Here is a 19050-nt window from a genome sequence, read left to right as displayed (position 1 = left end):
ATCTGGAGGGCCGCTTCACTTGCAAGCTCCGCGCTCCTTCCTCGCTGACCGCGATCCTGCCTCTGATTGGCCGTCCAATTTCGCTTCACCCCCTTGACGAACCTTGGACAAATCCGCGCTTGCATCGCGTGCGAGGCGCTGCCCTCTTTTTCTTTCTTTCTCTCTGCCCCCCCCCCCGCAAGAGCCAAGCTCTGCGCTCCTTTCCCAGGAGGAGCCGAGGGCGCCTGCGAGGGAGTCACCTGCCCCCGAAGCTCCTCCCCTTTCCCCAGCCCGGTCCCGCCCTAGCCTTAGCTGGGCAAAGGAAGAGGAGAGGCGCCCCTGTGTGCGTGCGTGTGTGTGGCACGCGCCGGGCGCCGGCCGTCAAGTGCCGCGCGCTCCAGCTGGCTGGCGAAGCGCGAGGGCAGCAGCCGGCACGCTCTTCCCCTCCCGCTGAGCGCCAAGGCGGGAGAATGCGAGAGTCATGAATCCATTAATGAACTCCGCGCGCGTCGGAGTTCCAGCGGGGACCACGCTCGCGTTTCCTCCGAGCCTTTCGCTTTCTCTCTCTCTCTCTTCTGTCCCCCCCCCCTTCCCCAACCCCAGCACCCGCCGCTTTCTGTGGTTCTGGTCACTGGGACTGATTAATGAATCATGAGGTGGCTGCTGTTAATGCATTTATCTGGGACAGACTGTACCGCAGCCTTCAGCCTTCACACGGCGGGGTGAAGCAAGCGCGCGAGAGAGCGAGGCTCCCGCTTTCTCGGCGGGCTCCGACACCTGCAGCCGACCCCGCTGCTCTCCTCGCCCGCCTGCCTGCCTCCCGCCATAGAAAGAGAGGAGCTGAAGAACCGCCGCTCTCCATGGCTCCGGAGGAGGTAAGAACGTCAAGGGTCTTTCTTTTTTGGGGTCTCTTCCCCATCCGCTCCCCCCCCCCCGAAGGAGCCAGTTTTCTCTTCCAGGGAAGGAAGAACCTGGAATTTCGAGGGGAAGCCACGGAAGGGGTGCTTGGCATGGGGGGCGTCGTCGACGCCAACTGCTTCCCTCAGGGGTTTGGCTGCCTCTAGTCACGGGGAGGGAGAGGAGTCCACGTGTAATTGGGTCGCACGGGTGTGTGAAAACGATGTCCGCCCTCCCCCCCCCCCAAAAAAATAAAAATTAAAAAATCCCTCCGCGGAGCCGTGAGAACCCGCCTTTGCCAGGCGCAGGTTGAGTTTCGACTTCTCTCCGCTGGTGCTGCCAGGGGACAAAAATACCTTGTCCCTTTGAAATGGGGATGGGGAAAGCCAGGGCAAACTTGCGGGTCATTGGACGATGGCATCGGGGTAGGTGGGGGGCTATGAAGTGTACTAAACGCAGCTGAGGCTCTCTGACTTCCTGTTCCCTTCCTTACACAAGAGTAACGAAGGCTTGCCAATGAATTTGCATACTGGGAATTGGCTTGGAAGGAGGAGGGAAATGCCAGTTCACCTCTCCATCCCATAAGAATGACACCCTCTAGAATCATAGTGAATACCTTTTATTTTTGGCGGTGATGCTTTAGCCCCCTCTCCCGCCCTGCAGATCTCCAGAGAACTGTGTTAAAATTCCTACTGGGGGGGGGGGGGAAGAGTGGTGCCGTTTGAAGTGGTGTCAATTGCAGGCTAACTAATTTAGTTTGCAGTAAGCTGCAGTCATTTGTTGCAAGCCTGGAGTGAGAGAGAGTTGTCTTTTCTAATCTAAGCACAGATAATTTACTTCACTTGCTTAATTTATAAGAGGTCAACTGCCCCCGGGGTTCATACCTGCCTAGCAGTTGTGCATCCAGTGGCTCAACTGCTTCTTTCCAGATGTGTTTTGGATGGTGCTGCTGGTTCTGCAGCGTGGGAAAGAACTCTGCATGTGCTCAGATGTGTGCTATGCTTATTGCTTCGCGTGTTCCATGACTGAGCCCCCAGCACTGAAAATAGTTTCTCTATTTGAGCTATGCTCTTCATTGAGCACTGATTCACATACATTAGTCAATGTAAAATGGGCTGCTACTTCTTTTTTTAAAAGTGAAATCTGTGTCAGACTTAAACTATAGCATGATTGTCATTAAATAGGCGATGTGTTGAATTTCAATTGGTTCTTTAAAAGGTAATCATGTACATTCAAGCGCTCTATTCAGTATAATGGGTAAGAACTTGTAGACACTCCTAGAAGTACTGTCTTGTAAAGCTGCCATATATTGTTCAGTATCATCTTATCCATTTAATAGGTCACACTCCTTGTGTGTGTGTGTTTTTGTTATGCATTCTTAGTTCAGTTTGTGATTAAACTAAAATGAATGAATTTGGCAGTGCCTTTTGCTTATGGTTAAACTGTGGGTTCTTTTGGTGGTCTGACTTTTTGACCTGGCCATTCCCTTAAAATCTGTTTTACAAAGCCCATTTTATGGGGAAGGGATGGAATGTACTGTAATTGAACATCAGCAAAACTTGCGTTTGTTGTAATGGCATATTTTACAGAGAAATCTGCAAAGCATCTGTTAAAAGCAATGGCACAAAACCTGTCTAAAATGAGCAATGTCAGTTCAAGTTTGTTTGTGCAGCTTTGCAATATCCAGTATTTATGCGGACACCTGAGAGAAGAGACTCTGAAAGTTCTTCCCTAGTGTTACAAAATCAGCCTTTATCTTGGAGCCAAATATGACAGCCAGTTCCTTGGTGTGACAGCAAAACCCATCCTGTCACCTTAAGAAGGAAAACTTATTTAACATGATCCATCTGATATGTCACCTTTGGTTGTGGCCATTTCTAATTCTTGAAAGGGAACCATGAAAGATGAACATAAATAACTGAATATGTCAGACAGTGTAATTCTTCCTAATTTCAAGACGCTAGCTGCTAAATTATGAGCACCATGCGTAACTACCTTCCTGAGAGTAAATTCATTTGCTCCAGTGGACTTTATTGCTTGGTAAATGTGGTTAGGATCAAGTTACAGAATCTATTGTACGGTGCTAAACCTCCTTTAAGTTTGTGTCTGTTTAGATAGACAGCTCCCAGCTGTTTACAGCTGTACTTCACCAAGAGACAAAATTACAAATAGTTTCCCCAAAGGACATTTTCAGGTTGCTCTTGATGCGTTAAATATGCCACTATTACCTATTCATTGTAGACAATCCAGAATCTCCTTTCAATGTTTGCAGAGACAACACATTTCCCCATTGGTGGATATGATGTGCTTTATAGCTGGGAAAATGCAGTTCTTCCTCCACCTTGCAAATGCATTGCTTGTGGCATCTGTTAGCTGTGGTCTATGTTGCCATAAACGATGGCTGCACACAACTTTCCCCTTCATGTGCCTATCGTTTTGTGAACTCCAATTTTTCAGTCTTAAAAATGACTCCAATGACAATGAACTGGTATGCTACTAAAGAGCGTTTGAAGAACCCTACTGGACCGGAACAAAGGCCCATCTAAGCCAGCATCCTGTGCTCACAGTGACCAACCAGATGCCTATGGGAAGACCCAAAGCAGGACATGAGCACAGTGGCATTCTCTTGTACTTTATTACTTTATTTCCAGTGGTTGGTATTCAGTGGCATACTTTGGTTTTGGAATGCTCATTCAGTGGTGCTTTGAAAGGGTAAACTGCTGTATTTCTGCTAACTGCCCCCGTTGTTTCTATTTTAACTGTAAGCCACCTTAGGTCAATTTCAGGGGGAAAGGCTGGATATAAATAAATAACATAATAATTGTTTATGTTACTGTTCTCGGTTTGGATTTTTAATTGTTCGTTTCTGGCTGTCGCTCCCTTGCTTTGCATAGCCAGTGCTGAAGTCCTTATGTTGTGTGTGTGTGTGTTTAAAGTTCCAGACAGCATGACAATTTCCCCCTTTCCTTACAGCAAGGGTGGGTGGTCCCCATTCCAATCCATCATGTGGGAATGAAGTGCTGTGTAAGTTCTGCTAGATAGGGGTTAGTGTTAACGACAGCAAAAATAAAAATGTGATAATCACCTAGTTATACCACTACTGGTATACCAGCTTGACTGTTATTTTACAGCAGGGGTGGGAAATTGGAACTGACCAGAGGACTGGATGCACAGCTGGCCAACCCTCTGTGAGCTACATTGATCAGTGGGTGGGGCTTCCCGTCTGTCAGTCACCTGATGTCATGTGGCTGCAGTTCCCAACCTCTGCGGCTACAAAGGAAGATGCTTTACAGTAAGCCCAATAAACAAGTACACAATTCTCCTCTCTTTCCCAGCTTTCAACAGTCAGAGGTTTAGAAATACCTTTAGCACCATTATTAGCCTTGTGCTGCAGGTGCTTTATTCTAGCTCATAATTTTTTAGAAAGTGAAGGGGGTTATTATTTCACATATATTGCCCATGCTGAGATAATAATAATAATAATAATAATTTATTATTTGTACCCCGCCCATCTGGCTGGGTTTCCCCAGCCACTCTGGGCGGCTTCCACAGAAACCAAAAAACACTAAAATATCATACATTAAAAGCTTCCCTGAATAGGGCCGCCTTAAGATGTTTTCTGAATGTCAGGTAGTTGTCCATCACCTTGACATCCGATGGGAGGGCATTCCACAGGGCGGGCGCCTGTGATGTGAGTCTCTGGAAGCCCTGCTCACATTTTTCTGTCAAGAAGGGAGACAAATCTTGTGACAGTGGGGGCATCCTGGAACTTTATCACCGAGAGAGGTTTTGTGGCAATGACATGTATGTCGCTACCTTCCTGTGGCTGCAGTGATGGGACCACTCTATGTGGGATTTTTTTTAAAAAAAAAAATGGGCCAGGGCTTTGTCAATCCAGGAATGTTGGGGTTCTTGTGACCTAGAAGACTGCTTTACCTGTGCATGAGAAAGTTACTAAACTCAAGACTCTGAATGATACCTGCAAAAGTCTTCCATTCATGCCTGAGGCATGATCTAGACCAGTGGATGGAAGGAACCTGTGACCTTATAGATGTTGCTGAGCTACAACTTCTATCATCCCTGATGATTGGCCATGCTAGCTGGAGCTGATGGGAGCTGGAGTTCAGCGATGGAGTTCAGAGGGCCATAGGGTTCCAACCCTTAATCTAGACAAATAGTTAATTGTGTGATAAAACTGGACCAGGGATTTTCTCTTGGGTGCACTTCTTGAAGTTCCCCTTCAATTTGTGGTGTAGCTACTTAGGTTAGTAGCAAAAGGAACCATGTTCAAAATGGTAATCATAAATCCCACTGTACATGTAGAAGCTCACCACATGCTCCCTCAAATCTTAACAGGGTATTTTTTTAAATAAGCAAAATCACAAGTGGTGATTTTGTAGAACGTGTCCTTCGTTACTCCTAATTTCCCCTATCTAACAGTGGTGCAGTTCAGAGCATTGAAACAACATGGCAGATCACATGGAGTATAACAGATGTGAGGTTTGTGATTTGTTGTAAGGCAGTTATAATGAAAATCTTCTACTTTTGATGTCGCTGTGAGTTTTGCACTTAAAAAAAAAGAGAGTCAGGATTTCATATTCACACACAATATAATGAATGTTCTTAAAGAATGAGGAGGGCCACCCTACAGACACACAAGTTTCTTCTTGTTTACCTCCACCCATTTCTTTCATATCTCATAAATGGGTTAGAATACAAACTGCAGTTCTACCTCTCTCTGCTGCCATATTCTAATAACATGATTGTTGGTTTGACTGTTCCCGTTTATTATGGTATTTAAAAGTTATTGGAACCCACTGGAAAAACTGTTTATGCTTGCTTGACTCTCTCTCTCTCTCTCTCTCTCTCTCTCTCTCTCTCTCTCTCTGTTTCTTCCCTTTTGCTGCTCTCCCTGCCCTAATGTCTGCCATGAGAATATACTTGACATTTGAGTTTTGTCTTGGTTATATTTGTGAAAGGATCAAAACCCATTAATTTCTTGCCTTTGGGGAAATTTGCTGTGACAGTGTTGGAGAACTTTGTAGCTATTGAGCTTTTCAATAGACTGGAATTTAGTCTGTGAATTAAGTTGAGTGTGACTGGCGTATGCTGTACTAATATGCCAGGATGAGGAAACTTAGTAGGTTTCTGATAAAAAAAGGGGACTGAAAACTTATTTTTCTTATAGTAACAGAACAGAAAAGCAAACATGACTAGTTGGTTAATTAATGTGCTTTTATTTTAGTGTTGTTTCTCACCTTTGTTTTCCATGGTAGTTAGAGCTCATTGGACAACAAGTATAGTTGAATATATTACCTTTTGTATTGTTGATCAATCCATATCAATACCTTTCTGTAATGTGTGACAAAACAGTTCTATCTTGCTTTTTCAACTCTTGCAGCTTTAGTTTTGCTTGTCTTTTTAAATCTTAAAAACCTGGTGCTACATGTTTGCAGAAGATGCATGGTTTAAAAGGAGCTGAGTGGGGCGAAACTAGCCACAACATTGCTCAACAAACTGTAAATGATACACAATTCACCTTAAGACTACCGGCCTGTTTGGGTGATGATATGAGCATGTTCTCTCTAGCTATCTAGTTTTGAGTTGAACATTATTCACTGGTGCTTGGCATCATAAATTGTACGTCAGTATGTTTAGAGATTAACATGTCAGTAATATGTTTCTCAGGGGTCAGCTGCAGCCATACATTTTTTAAGAATTGTGTGTGCACAGAACCTTACTAGATGGCATCATCTGTCTTCAAACTGCAAACCTGACAGTTCAGGAGTGCTTAGCTGAGCTATTTACTCTTTGATAGCTTTTCTTTTTACTGTCTTACAGGTTAGAACAACCATTTCAACTTCTGTTGCAAAACAAAGTTGTCTGCTATTGCAAACATTTCTTACAAAAACATATTAAGTCTGTGAGCATGTTAACTGTACAGAGTGCTCATTTGTAGGCCGGCAAGTCTGCACATGGGTTAGGGAGAAAATGCTTTGAAACTTGCAATTTAAGCGATCTCTCTTTTCTTTAGCTGCTGGTGCCTGCTTTTACTGGAGCAATCTCCAAACCCTTTTTCACATTCATTCCCTTTGGTCATCATAATCCTGTGTTTTTAAAAAGGTTGAAATGCTTTAAGTAACCTAAGTTATAGAAGCAGAATGTATACAAGATACTCAGATTTTATAAAAAAAAAATTATTACTATTAGAAAGTAGGATTTTCATAATTTGTGGAGATTTTATAACTATATAGGTAAGCCTTCTTAGCAGTTAATGTCTATGCAACATTCTCTCTGTGTTTGTGCAACATTTTAAAACTGTTCTAGATTCAGGTAGGTACTGTGTTGGTCTGATGCAGTAGAAATATATATGTATATGTATATATGTGTATGTATACACACACACACACACACACACACACACACACAATAAATTGTCCAGCAGCACCTTAGAGACCAACTAGGTTTGTTCTTGGTATGAGCTTTCGTGTGCATGCACACTTATGGTGTTTCCTGTCATTTAGTGGGTTGAGGCAGGGAGACCCAGCTGTAAAGTTTCCTAGTACAGTGCTGTATTCATAACAAACCATGAAACAACCGTAAGTCATAATGAGCTGCTCCTGAGCAAGCATTATAAAAAATCAAAGCAGTTTACAACAACTATGTATGAGTTATAAAAGCCACATAAAAAGATGCAAAACGTATCACCAGCTATTATAGAAACTTTGTAGCCTAATTGTCTGCATAAGACTGGCAGCAAAGGGAAGTTTTCAGCAAATGTTTAAAGGCCAATATAGAAGACAACTGCTGAGTCACTATTGGGAGACCATTCCGCGGGACTGCGCCAATGACACTAAAGGCTCTATTTCTTGTCAGTGTCAAATGAACCTTACTAACTCAGGGTTAAATGGAGATCATTCACTGTGGCGTGGCTCATAGAGTGTTGAATCAGGAAGCCTGATATAAAGCTCCCTCAAGGACCTTGGGACTTTTTTGCAGGCTGATCTATTTTATATGGTGATTTTGTATGTGTGTGTAGATATAGGGATTGCATTCAGTGCTGAACCAGTGGGGTTATGCTGGAGCAGTGGGACTTCTATTCCCTCTCTTCTACTGTGTGCCACCAAAATCTACTCCAAAGGGTGAAGTTTCCAGAACCGATTGTGAGGGTGTATGAGAGAGAGGGGTCTGGAAGGGACAGGATGTGGAGAGGATGTCCCATTGCAGGCACAGAAGTCACTTGAACCAGCAGAGTTGCAGCATTGGATCCCTAGATATAGATCAGTGATGGCCAAACTTGGCCCCTCAGCTGTTCTGAGACTACAATTCCCATAATCCCTGACCACTGGTCCTGTTAGCTAGGGATGATGGGAGTTGTAGTGCCAAAACAGCTGGAGGGCCAAGTTTGGCCATCACTGATATAGATGATGGGGCAGAAGAGAATACCATATACACAACTGTGAAATATCCCAGATGGCCCAGCTTGTATTTAGCCATTTAATGGAGAACTCTCCAAATAGAGAAGTCTCCAAAGGAGGGTCAAGGGAAAGCCACTTTGGTATCCATTTATGGACAAGTAATGTGATGGAAATTTTTGGGAGGCTGCTAAGTTTAAGTGTTATCATGGTACCTGATGTAAAAACCTTCAGCTCAGCCTGGCTTTCCTTGCATAGCTGAGTTCCTGGCTGAAATAGGGGTGGGAGAGAGAAAAGGGGTTAAGATATGAGACTGGAGCAAAAAATGATACATGTGGGTCAGTGCTCTGTTTATCTGCCTGCCTGCTTTAATATTAAGTTGTTGGGACTTTTAGCAGAGGTGGGGAAGGAATGGATTGTATTTTTATGGACTATTGATTTTTGATCCATCCTTGCTCTTGACTTTTTGATCCATCCTGTTTTATTAATATACAAGAAAATCTATTTTTATAATAAAAGGCTAAAATAAGGAGAACAGCTCCTGTTCTTAACTGTCTTGGCAGTCCTCTTTATTTATATACTCAGCCTGCTTGAAGTAATGACTAATTAGCCCTGGGAAGTTGGAAGCTAGTAATGCTACTGGCTTCCCACCTTCCATGGGAAAGCTATCATTCGGGTAAGAAGCCTCTGCCTCTGACACAGCCCTTGGAGCAAGGCAGCATAATACAATTTATAGCAGTGATATAGGCAGTTTTCAATATATAAGTCACTGTGCCCATTTTCCAGATATTTTGTCTCTATTGTTTCTGAGTCAGAGCAATGCTGGTGCTGGCACCTTTCTACATTACAGTGGTACCTCGGGTTAAGTACTTAATTCGTTCCGGAGGTCTGTACATAACCTGAAACTGTTCTTAACCTGAAGCACCACTTTAGCTAATGGGGCCTCCTGCTGCTGCCGCGCCGCCGGAGCACGATTTCTTTTCTCAACCTGAAGCAAAGTTCTTAACCTGAAGCACTATTTCTGGGTTAGTGGAGTATTTAACCTGAAGCGTATGTAACCTGAAGCGTATGTAACCTGAGGTGCCACTGTACCAGCTTTTCAGGCTCTGTGGGTAGAAGCACACCTTCTAAGTTGAGATACCCAGAATATGGAGCTCCCTCCCCCGAGATGTATACTTGGACCTCCTCTTTCATCATTTCCGCTCTGTTTAAGTAAATTGTGGATATACGATTCTTAATTTTATTTATGAATTGCTTTCTGCAAAGCATATCAAAGCCATTTCACAATAAAACAATCACATATATAAAAACAGCTAAAGCAATTACATGTTTTAAAACAATTTAAAATTCAGTACCGTTACTGACTGTGATAAGAAAATTATCCACTTAGAAGGTTTGTTGAAAAGAAGAAAATATTTGACAGGCACCGTAAGGACAACAAAGGCGGTGCCTGTCTGATGTAAAGGGAGAGAGCTCCAAAGGGCAGCTGCCACCACACAAAAGGCCTGATTCCTACATTCTGCAGCATGGACTTCTTGTTAAGATGATATGGTTTTAGGGCTCCCTCTCCTGCAGAGTGCAGTGGTCAGTTGGGTATATAAAGGATGAAACTCTCTTTTAGGTGCCCTGGTCTCAAGCTGTAAAGGCTTTTGTAAACCAGCACCTTGAAGTTAGCTCAGTGGCTACTTGGCAGAGCCATCTAATTCTTATAGCAGCAGCATAACATTTTGACAGTATTCTGCTCTTTGAGCCCCAATTTGTTGTTGGCTCCAAATTAACTGCTTTGTTTGCTGCTGGTTTGATTGTTCTTGTCATATGATTTCATTATTGGTGTTAGCCACCTTGAGTACTGCCTAGGAACATGAAGAGCACTTAAAGATGGTGATAAAAATGGCTACCAAGGTGGAGTGAAAAGTATGTGGGTAGAAAGAACTTAAGATGAAGGTCACCTATTCTACCTGTCCCTTCCATGACACTCTGGGCCCAAAAGAAAAAAGAAAGTCACATGAGTCCTCTGGAATCAGTTTGATGAGATAGAAGATAATCTTGCTGCAGGTTGGCTACCTTTTGGCTAACCAATTTCCTCAGATTACTGCCAAGATAGCTGGCTTTTGTGCAGGAAGAAAGAAAGAAAGATAGAAGAGTACTTGAAAATTGAGAGGGGAATCTGCAATTCTTGTTCAAACAGAATGGGATATTTGGATGAAAGCCATTGTTTTTAGCATAGATCAATGTATATACCAATTTATAAGTTTAAAGTTTAATATTGAAGATTGGTAGAGAAGAAAATACGACAAATATTAAACCTGGGATTTTGTTCTTCCATATTTTTTTCCCCAGTATAGAAGTTGTTTAGTATACATTTCAGCAGGTGTGCTTCTACAGCATTAACCTTTGCAAAATAAGCTTTCTTCTAACTTCCATGAAATTATTTTCTTAGCTATAGCAGGAACAGTTTTGAAGACTTGCAAGAATAGCTATTGTTCTCCCCATTGCTCTTTAAAATGTATACTTATTGCAGCTGCTCTCAGCTTTGTCTTCATGGAGTGATGCTGAAAGTGCTTCAGTACTTTGATAGACTTTTGTATGACAGCAGGTGAAAACAGAATAGTCTCAGTCAGTTCTTTTTCTGAGGCTTTGAGAAAGAACTTTGTGCAGCAGCGAGAGAGCCTTTGTTCTACACACCCAGGAAGACAGTGCTGTCCTTTGTATTTCCAAGATTAACTTTCCAGCCATAATACAATCTTTCATAAATTATACTCTGTGAAAATAAGTGAAGTAGGTTTTGTTGATACAAGCAAATGAGTGAGCTTTTGAAATGCTGACTAACGCTGACTACATAGAGAAATGTTACTTAAGTCTGCTTGTAATGTCTCTTCACAGAATTAATGCACAGATTCCTAATTTAGATTTTACAGATCACTCATTCTTTCTTGGTATATATGATTGTAATGTTCAAACCTCTCTGACAATAATGAGACCTGATCTAGATCAGGAGAAGTCCTGGTCCAGTGTGTGCTCTAAACCAGAGGAAATAGGTCACATTCATATATTGTAGGGACACATTTGAGTCCAGATTAAAATCATATCAATTAATAATCCCAAATAACAAGCCCCAGTTGAGCAGTTGCAACTCATTAGTCAAATATCAAGGTGAAAGAGAGCCTTGTATACAATAATGAACTTGCAGGACCTGAGGCACCAACTCCTACAAGGGTTGCTCATGTGCAGTATTTTTAAAAAAGAATAGCTATATGGTCATCACAGGATAGATAGCCTTATAAAAACTATTAAGTTGTTCATAGTTGTACATAGTGTGTATTGTCAATGGACAACATGGAATCTGTGCCTTGTGCATCCAAATGTCACTTTTAACTTCATTGTCAGAGACCTGGCATAGTATATTTATAATCCATAGGTTCTCAACTGGTGCATGAAGTAGTATGCAATGTGGGAAGTCTATTCTTTCCTTGACATGTAAGGCAACAAAAATAATTGGGACTGAAATGGAGGATAGCAATTTTTTTGAGGAAATTTAGAGAATGCTGACAAATGCAAGAGCACATGAATATGAATTGGAATTGGAAGGCGAAGGTGACAAGGATACAAAAAAACTCACAGTTGGATATGCCACAGGAAGAAAATGGTGAAAGGCAATGTACTTTTACTACAAGACCTAATAGAAGAAAACAGGAATTATATAGCTATTAATTCCATGGTGGCAACCGCAGTTAAGAAAATTACTTAGCAAATCTACCTTTTAAATCTTATTATTGTCTTCTTTGCCTTCATGTTTATTAGAGATTGTTTTACAGTAGTTCTCTAAGACTACAATCTCAGGCAAGTTTATCCTGAAGAAAACTGCATCAAGGCAGATGAGCCTTTCTTTCTAGTCCCATTACTTAGGCTTCCATCACTCTTTTTCTCTCTTACTGTATTTATACAGTCCTTTTCAACTGCTTCCATTCTCTGCACTGTTTGAACCTTCTACATTGCTGTTTGCATTCTCTTCCCATTTGACAATACACCTTCAAAAGTTTTTGTTACTTTAATTTTGGAAACATTTATAGTTCTACCCCAGCACACACACTCTTTTGTGTGTATTGTACTATAATTGCTTTTTCATAACTGTACTTAAATCCAGGACTGTTTTCCTTCTCCCTTGCTCACTGCTTTTGCTTTAGATTGTGTGTGTGTGTAGCACTTAGTATGCTAAAAAAAAAACCCAAACCCTTCTTTTCCTCATTGAATTTGTCATAAAGAAGCATATTTATTTAGAAAGAAAATACCACTGCGTTTAATGGTGCATATTCCCTATAGTCTGCTTAGAAAGTTAAGCCCACAATCCTCAATTGTCAGTGTTCCCCTTTCTTAAGTGATAAAGACTCCCCCCCCCAATTTTTTTTTTATCAAGGTATCATTTTTGTGTGTATGAATGTTGTGGGGAATGAGAGTGGTTGAACAGAATGTTTACTTCTTCAACCCCTTCCCTATTATTGAACCCAGATAAGTTTTCCTGTTCACTCCAGAACTTTTTTAAAAAGCAAATTGGTACCAAAACCTCCAAGTCCCCTTCTCTATCACCAGTCTTCAGTCCCACACTCTTTGTTGGTTCATTTTGTTGCTAGGTCATTCATGCATGGAACACCCATTTTACTAATTTGGGGTGGGGGGCAATAATTAATGCATGCTGTCTGAACAAGTCCTTCAAACACCACAGATCATTTACACACAAGTTACTTTATTTATTTGCTTATTAAATTTGTATACCGCCCTTCATACGAAGATCACAGGGCAGTTCACAACATAAAAATACAAAATGAGAACACACAATACATAATAAAACAAAAATAAAGCAATACCCCCATACATTTAAAAGGCCATAGACTGTTAATCAGCCAAAGGCTTGGTTATAGACAAACGTTTTCACCTGGTGCCTCAAGTTATACAATGAAGGTGCCAGGCAAAATTCCCTGGATGCATAAATGCCAATCTGCACCTTGAGTGCCTGTTGTAATAACCATAAGTTATTAGTCAATGTTACCAATAAGCTTGGATTAATCGGAACTCTTCATGTGCCCCAAGACTTTGTATGTAATTTAGCTTTGCTCAGGGCAGTGAGTGCAAGGATAGTAATTGTGGTCAAATCAGAGACAGCAGGTATAGTCTAAGCCAAGTCTGATCTTGACAGGATGATGGTAAGCCACAAGCATGAGCAGGTCTTCATAAACCTAATTAACCCCCCAGAACCTGGTGCCATACCCAATGCAAGGAATTCCCAAGTCCAGTAATTAATAATCTCTAGTAAATGATGGCTTCCTTCCAGCAAGCATACACCTAGCTAACTAAAGTAAGCACCCTGGCTAGCTTCTTCTGAAGAATCAAAGCTCAGTCCTTACCAGGATCACAGGGATACTTGCTAAACACAACCTGATTTGTTACAATGTCCATGTAACTCCACCACAACTCTTTGGCAGGAAACACAATTGCTATAACTCATAACCGTACAGGGTAGCTCATTAATCATGTCTCTGTTATTTAATGTTGCACATGCCCAGCTCAGACACTAATGAGATCAGTTTGCAAATTTAGATTTCTGCCTGTAGATAAACCGTATCCTATAACTAGACATCCTGAGTTTTTTCAACTTTTAGGACACATCCCTAGGTTGCTTTTACTCTTCTCCTTTTGAGATGCTCTGACACTGTTAATTGTGGCAGCAACATTCCTCCTTTTTCTCCAGCTTTAGTTAGCATTATCACCCTCTCCCTTGCCTTTTAGTCCACGTTTGTTGTTTTCCCCAGGACTAGTCAGTTTATGGTAGAGGGCTCCAGCCAGTGTCTTTCTACAAGGAAGTTGCCCCATTCCCCCCCTAACTATATAGGACTCCAGAGGCAAATATAAAATTTGGCCCTCAAGTTGGTTTTTCAGCTGCCCCTTCCAGGACTTTGGCAAGGAGAAGGATTATCTTAACTTTAGCGTCTCATGCAACACATCCTGCTGACATTTTCAAGTCCAATCTATGAATTGTGTACAGTAAAAACATAAAAAACCTGAGTCTAACCTCTTCCTTCTTCTCCCATCTTCTCAATAGACAAGTAACCACTGTATTCCATCCATCTCACTTCTGTCTGTGTTTGTGATTTCTCAAGTCTTGCTCTAGTGAGAACCAAAGCTGAACTATTTGCATGTGAACTTTTAGCCTTCCTGGTTTATTTAACCTCCTGTTACAGAAATGCATATCAGACACATCTCTGCTTACAAACTGCTTAACTGTATGGTCTGGGCAGTGTGGGGTGTAACAAATAACCATTTTATTCTTTCATATTTTTGTACTTGCACGTCAAGTCACAAAGCTGTCTTTATTTCCTGTCAGCCATTTGGTGTAAATATATATTACACTAATAACAAATTCTGTAGTTCTTGTTAATTCCCTTTGCTTATTCCCCATAGCTTGTAAATAACATTGGCATTTATTGATCACAGTCTAACTCTCCAAGTTTGACCAGTATGATACTGGTATATTTTGAAGTAATCTTAGCCTGTGCAGTAACGTCAACTACAGGAGAGACCCCCCCCCAAATTAGTACTTTGATGTGTAAGACATGGGTCCACAGAGAGAGAGAGAGTAGGAGAGAGAGCACTCTGGTAACATCAGGGATTTTCCAGTTAATTGTTTCAACAGGGAGAAAAGCTTTTGGTGATCTGTGTAGTGTACATTTGTATGCACACATGAGATTATTTTATGTTTCAAGCAAAGAAAGGAAGGAAACAGTGTTTTGCTGCTCAGATCAGAAAGAGTAGCCTTTCATTGCTGAAGATCATGGATATCTCAGTCAGTTCCTTTGTAAGGAAGAGAAAATAATTTAAATAAGAGGACCAGATTCACACCCTTCCAGAATATGTGAAACTAGAGAGATTTTGACAGCTGTTTTTCTCCCTCATCTGTATTATTTTTTTGGTCATTGTATACCCTTTTTAAAAAGTGATAATAACCATATTTGAAGCCCAAGTGTTATTGTTCCAGTTCATTTCTCAGAGACTGTGAAATCTCTTCATGAATAAGCTGGAGCAGAGCTTCCGATTCTTCACTTCAATATCATTTTGTTTAAATGTCTGGAAACTGGTGCATAGTCCTTTGGGGAGAACAAAGAGTGTTGGTGTATTTGCTCTTTACAGCAGACAAATCTCTTTGGAACGTTGAAACGTGAAGAATTGGGGAGAAATGACTGTAAGGTTGACAGCAATGGCAATCAAGTCTGAACTGAAGCACTGCTAACGGTATAGAACAAAGCAACTTCCAGTCTTTGATCTTTAGCCTTATTTTTCCAAACTAGAAAAAATATCTTCCCAAAATCTTATGAATGCATCTTGACAATGCTGCATTTGATAAAAGAAAATGCAGTAGTTTTCATCTGTTTCTTAAACAGAGGTGTTTGGGTGTGCATAAAAATAATAATCATGATAGTGTTGCATCTGTATCTTTGGCAAGAGTCAATGGTTGTCGGTTGGTCTTGTTGGCAAAGCCAAAATTTGTGGTTGTTAAGTGCTCCTCCCTATATTTCTTGGGAAAGGCTGGACAGGGCAAATCATGCATGGCTGGTCACTGCTTCGCGAAGGTGAATAGAGCACTTTTGTACAGCAACACCCAATGCCTGTGGTCTTGCCTTAGATAAAAGTGGGTAAAGGGGGAGCCTGAGGAAAAGGCTTTGTAAGCATGCATTATTGGCATTGCTGTCCAAAGGAGGACTGGCTGGATAGCATCCTTGGCATCTTCCCCAACTGCCACTCCAACTTTTTATTGGAGGGAGGGTTATTGATTTGTCCCTGTGTGGTTAAGTAATGATGCCTTCATCATATACCTGCTTAGCAACCTCCCAGCCTTCCTCTCAACCTGGGAGTTGGCAGGGATTGCTATACAGCTGCTCAGATGATTCCAGCCATCTTTGCATCTCTAGTGTTTAGGGGAAGGACAGTTAATCCCATTTAGAGGGTAGTGGCTTATTTGCCATGGCAAAGTTATTTGTTGAATCATGGTCCCTTGACAATATGCAGATTACTATAGGGAAAGTGCAATATTTAAGCTCCTACACAGCTACTGGTTTTCAGCAAGAATAAGGTAAATATGAAGTGAAACTAAACTTCATCCTTTTCCAATTTTTTAAGTTGAACTGCCTTGGTATAGGGACCTGTCCCCCTCATTATATACCTGGATGGTGCTATATAAGTAGTAATAAATCATTTCAACAGATGTTTGACCTACTTGTTCAAGAGTAGCAGCATGTGTTTCTGCTTGGACATTATGCAAGTGATAGGCATTTGCTTATGTTGTATCACAGTACTGCACCTCATAAATTACTTATTAAAAGGCATGTGTGATTATAAGAGTCAAGTGCATAATTTCAGTTGCCACTAGCAGACAGTATGAGGCTTACAAAATTGTCAAGGTTGCAGAGGATAGGGTCAGTTGCCTATGAGTTTTTTTTCTTGCTGTGCTTGGAAGAGTGAAAGATCGATGCAACTCAGTAGTGCCTCATTGAAGCTTCCACCTTGGAAACACATTGAGGACATTGGGAAAGAAAAATTTCTCATGACTGAGATATGAGAATTCTGTGTCTGGGGTAAATCATATATGCCTCCTATGGAGTGAAGTAGTGAGAATTGGAGTGTGGGGTCAAGTTTGTCTTTCATGGTCAGATTTGGAAGATGATGAAGTTGAGTGGAAACTTTGAAGCAGTTCTGATGGTGTACAGCTTTGATGGCACTCAGCAAATCATAACCATCTATAAGAAACACAGTAATGTCACTGGGTTGTGTATTCTGCCATCACAACTAAATATTATGGCACTGGATTTAAGAAAATATGGAAGGATAGAGACCCAAGAAGGCTTGGTGGAACATATTGATGCTGGCTGTAGTTCTTGAGGTACAGCCTCAAGCAGGGTTATGTACAGGCAAGTCACTCCATCTTTGCTGCGGTTTGCTTCTTCTCACCAGCCTGGTGAGAACTCCTGGGGAAAATATCTGGTTCTACAGCTTTCTCACCTATTTATCATCACCCATCATCCACTGGCCCTTTCTGGGAAGGGCAGACAAGCAGGTTCGTAGCAGTATTAAACCACGGTACTAGGGGCAGAGTGCTTACCTGTAGGGGTAGAGGCCTTGATGAATGGCCAGATAAATCAACCCTGCCGTCAACCCTGCCAAATGTGTAGGAAGTGCATGAGTTGGGTTTATATGGTGGATGTGGACAATCCCTGAATATTTAACTTCCACTGAAGGCTATCGAGCCATAAGTAGGGCTGATTGTGACGTTCTAGTATGCCATGTTCTTTCAATTGCTTCCCCTAGTTTAGACTCTAGAATCAAGTCCTCAGTATTATCAATGTGCGTTATATTTTGTTCAAAAAAACAGTGCCAGGAAGAAAGAACACTGTATGTTTGTATTCAAGGTCTTCAATTCTAGGAAAGCTTTCACATTTTAAAGTACATGAATCACAGGTGGTCTTTTGGGGTATCAGGATTTATTCTTAAACTGAAGTATGTGTTTAAATTACCCTGGCTGAATATAGCAAGTATGTCTGTTGTTTAAAACTGAAATATGAAGTGACACAGTTTTACTAGAACAATGGAACTTTACTGCCAATGCAAATCCTGTTTTCCTCTTCATTTCAGTGAGACATGCTGGTCCATTCTATTCTGGAGGATTACCCTAGTTCTGTTGAATCTCAGAGCAGTTGTTTCCTAGCCATAGAATCATAGAATTGTAGAGCTGGAAGGACCCCCAAAGGTCATCTAGTCCAACACCCTGCAATGCAGGAATCTCAGCTAAAGCATCCATGATACATTTATGAATAGCTAATCTGAGTTTATCTGTTTTTACTTCTATAGTAATAATATATATTCCTAACTTTATTATTGGATCCCTTTTATTTCATAACTTTTTAACAAATAAAGGGACCCTGTTATATCCAAATAGTACCTGTACCGTACCAATATAATTTTTCAGTCATGTACAAAATTGCTAAATAGCAAAGAGTACCAACAAGAGATCACCAGTGAAACGTCAATTTCACCAAGTTCCTCCAAATGAATGGTAACTTCTAAATCCTTTGGGGAGAAGCTCACAATGAGAAGTCTGTTTGAATGAATGATGAAGAACACTAGTCTTTCAGGACAGTTTGTTAGATGACATTCTTCCCATTTGCTGTGTCATCTTCTGTAACAATGTTGTTTACGATGTAGTGTATAAACACAAAAATGTAAAAATGAAATTACACACACATTTACTGATTACCAGCTGTGCTTTAATATAAACCAAGTTGTCTGAAGCAATGTCTTTACCAGTCAAAGGAAAGACTGAATTCACTGAAGAGCTCTTCTCAACTGATAACTGTAGCAGTCTTCAGCAACCCATCTCCAGGGGCAATGTCTCTTTTGTGCCATAATTGCATTATAATCATAAACATCCCACATATGTAAAAGAGACTTTGCTATTTGGACAGTTTCTAAAGCTGAAACACAATTGTTTACATTCAGACATACATATCTAATACGGGAACATATATACACAATATTTTAAACAACTTTTTTAAAGGAAATCATTAAGAGGGCTAAGTATTTGGCTGAAACATAGAAATAAATTATTGTAGGATAAGAGGTTGGCTTTGAAGGAGAATTAACTTTCTGGAATATAACAGAATGCCTTAATTGGTTTTCAAACAGCTTAGTACTCAAACATTTTGACTCCCGAACATCG

General features: G+C 41.1%; 1 pseudogene across 2 annotated transcripts in view; it reads left to right on the top strand.

The window, feature by feature from the left end:
• The first annotated feature begins 310 nt into the window (after window positions 1–310).
• LOC308584643 (heparan sulfate glucosamine 3-O-sulfotransferase 1 pseudogene) overlaps window positions 311–19050 on the top strand; it is an 82418-nt pseudogene continuing 63678 nt past the window's right edge. For both annotated transcript variants that reach the window (XR_014013497.1, XR_014013498.1), the window contains exon 1: window positions 311–854. The product of XR_014013497.1 is annotated as a heparan sulfate glucosamine 3-O-sulfotransferase 1 pseudogene (transcript). The remainder of the gene's footprint in view (window positions 855–19050) is intronic.

Source organism: Podarcis bocagei (genome assembly GCF_964188305.1).
Source record: "Podarcis bocagei genome assembly, chromosome: 4".
Classification (NCBI taxonomy): Eukaryota; Metazoa; Chordata; class Lepidosauria; order Squamata; family Lacertidae; genus Podarcis; species Podarcis bocagei.
The sequence above is the reverse complement of the archived record's forward strand: the minus strand, read 5'-3'. Positions and strand labels throughout refer to the sequence as shown.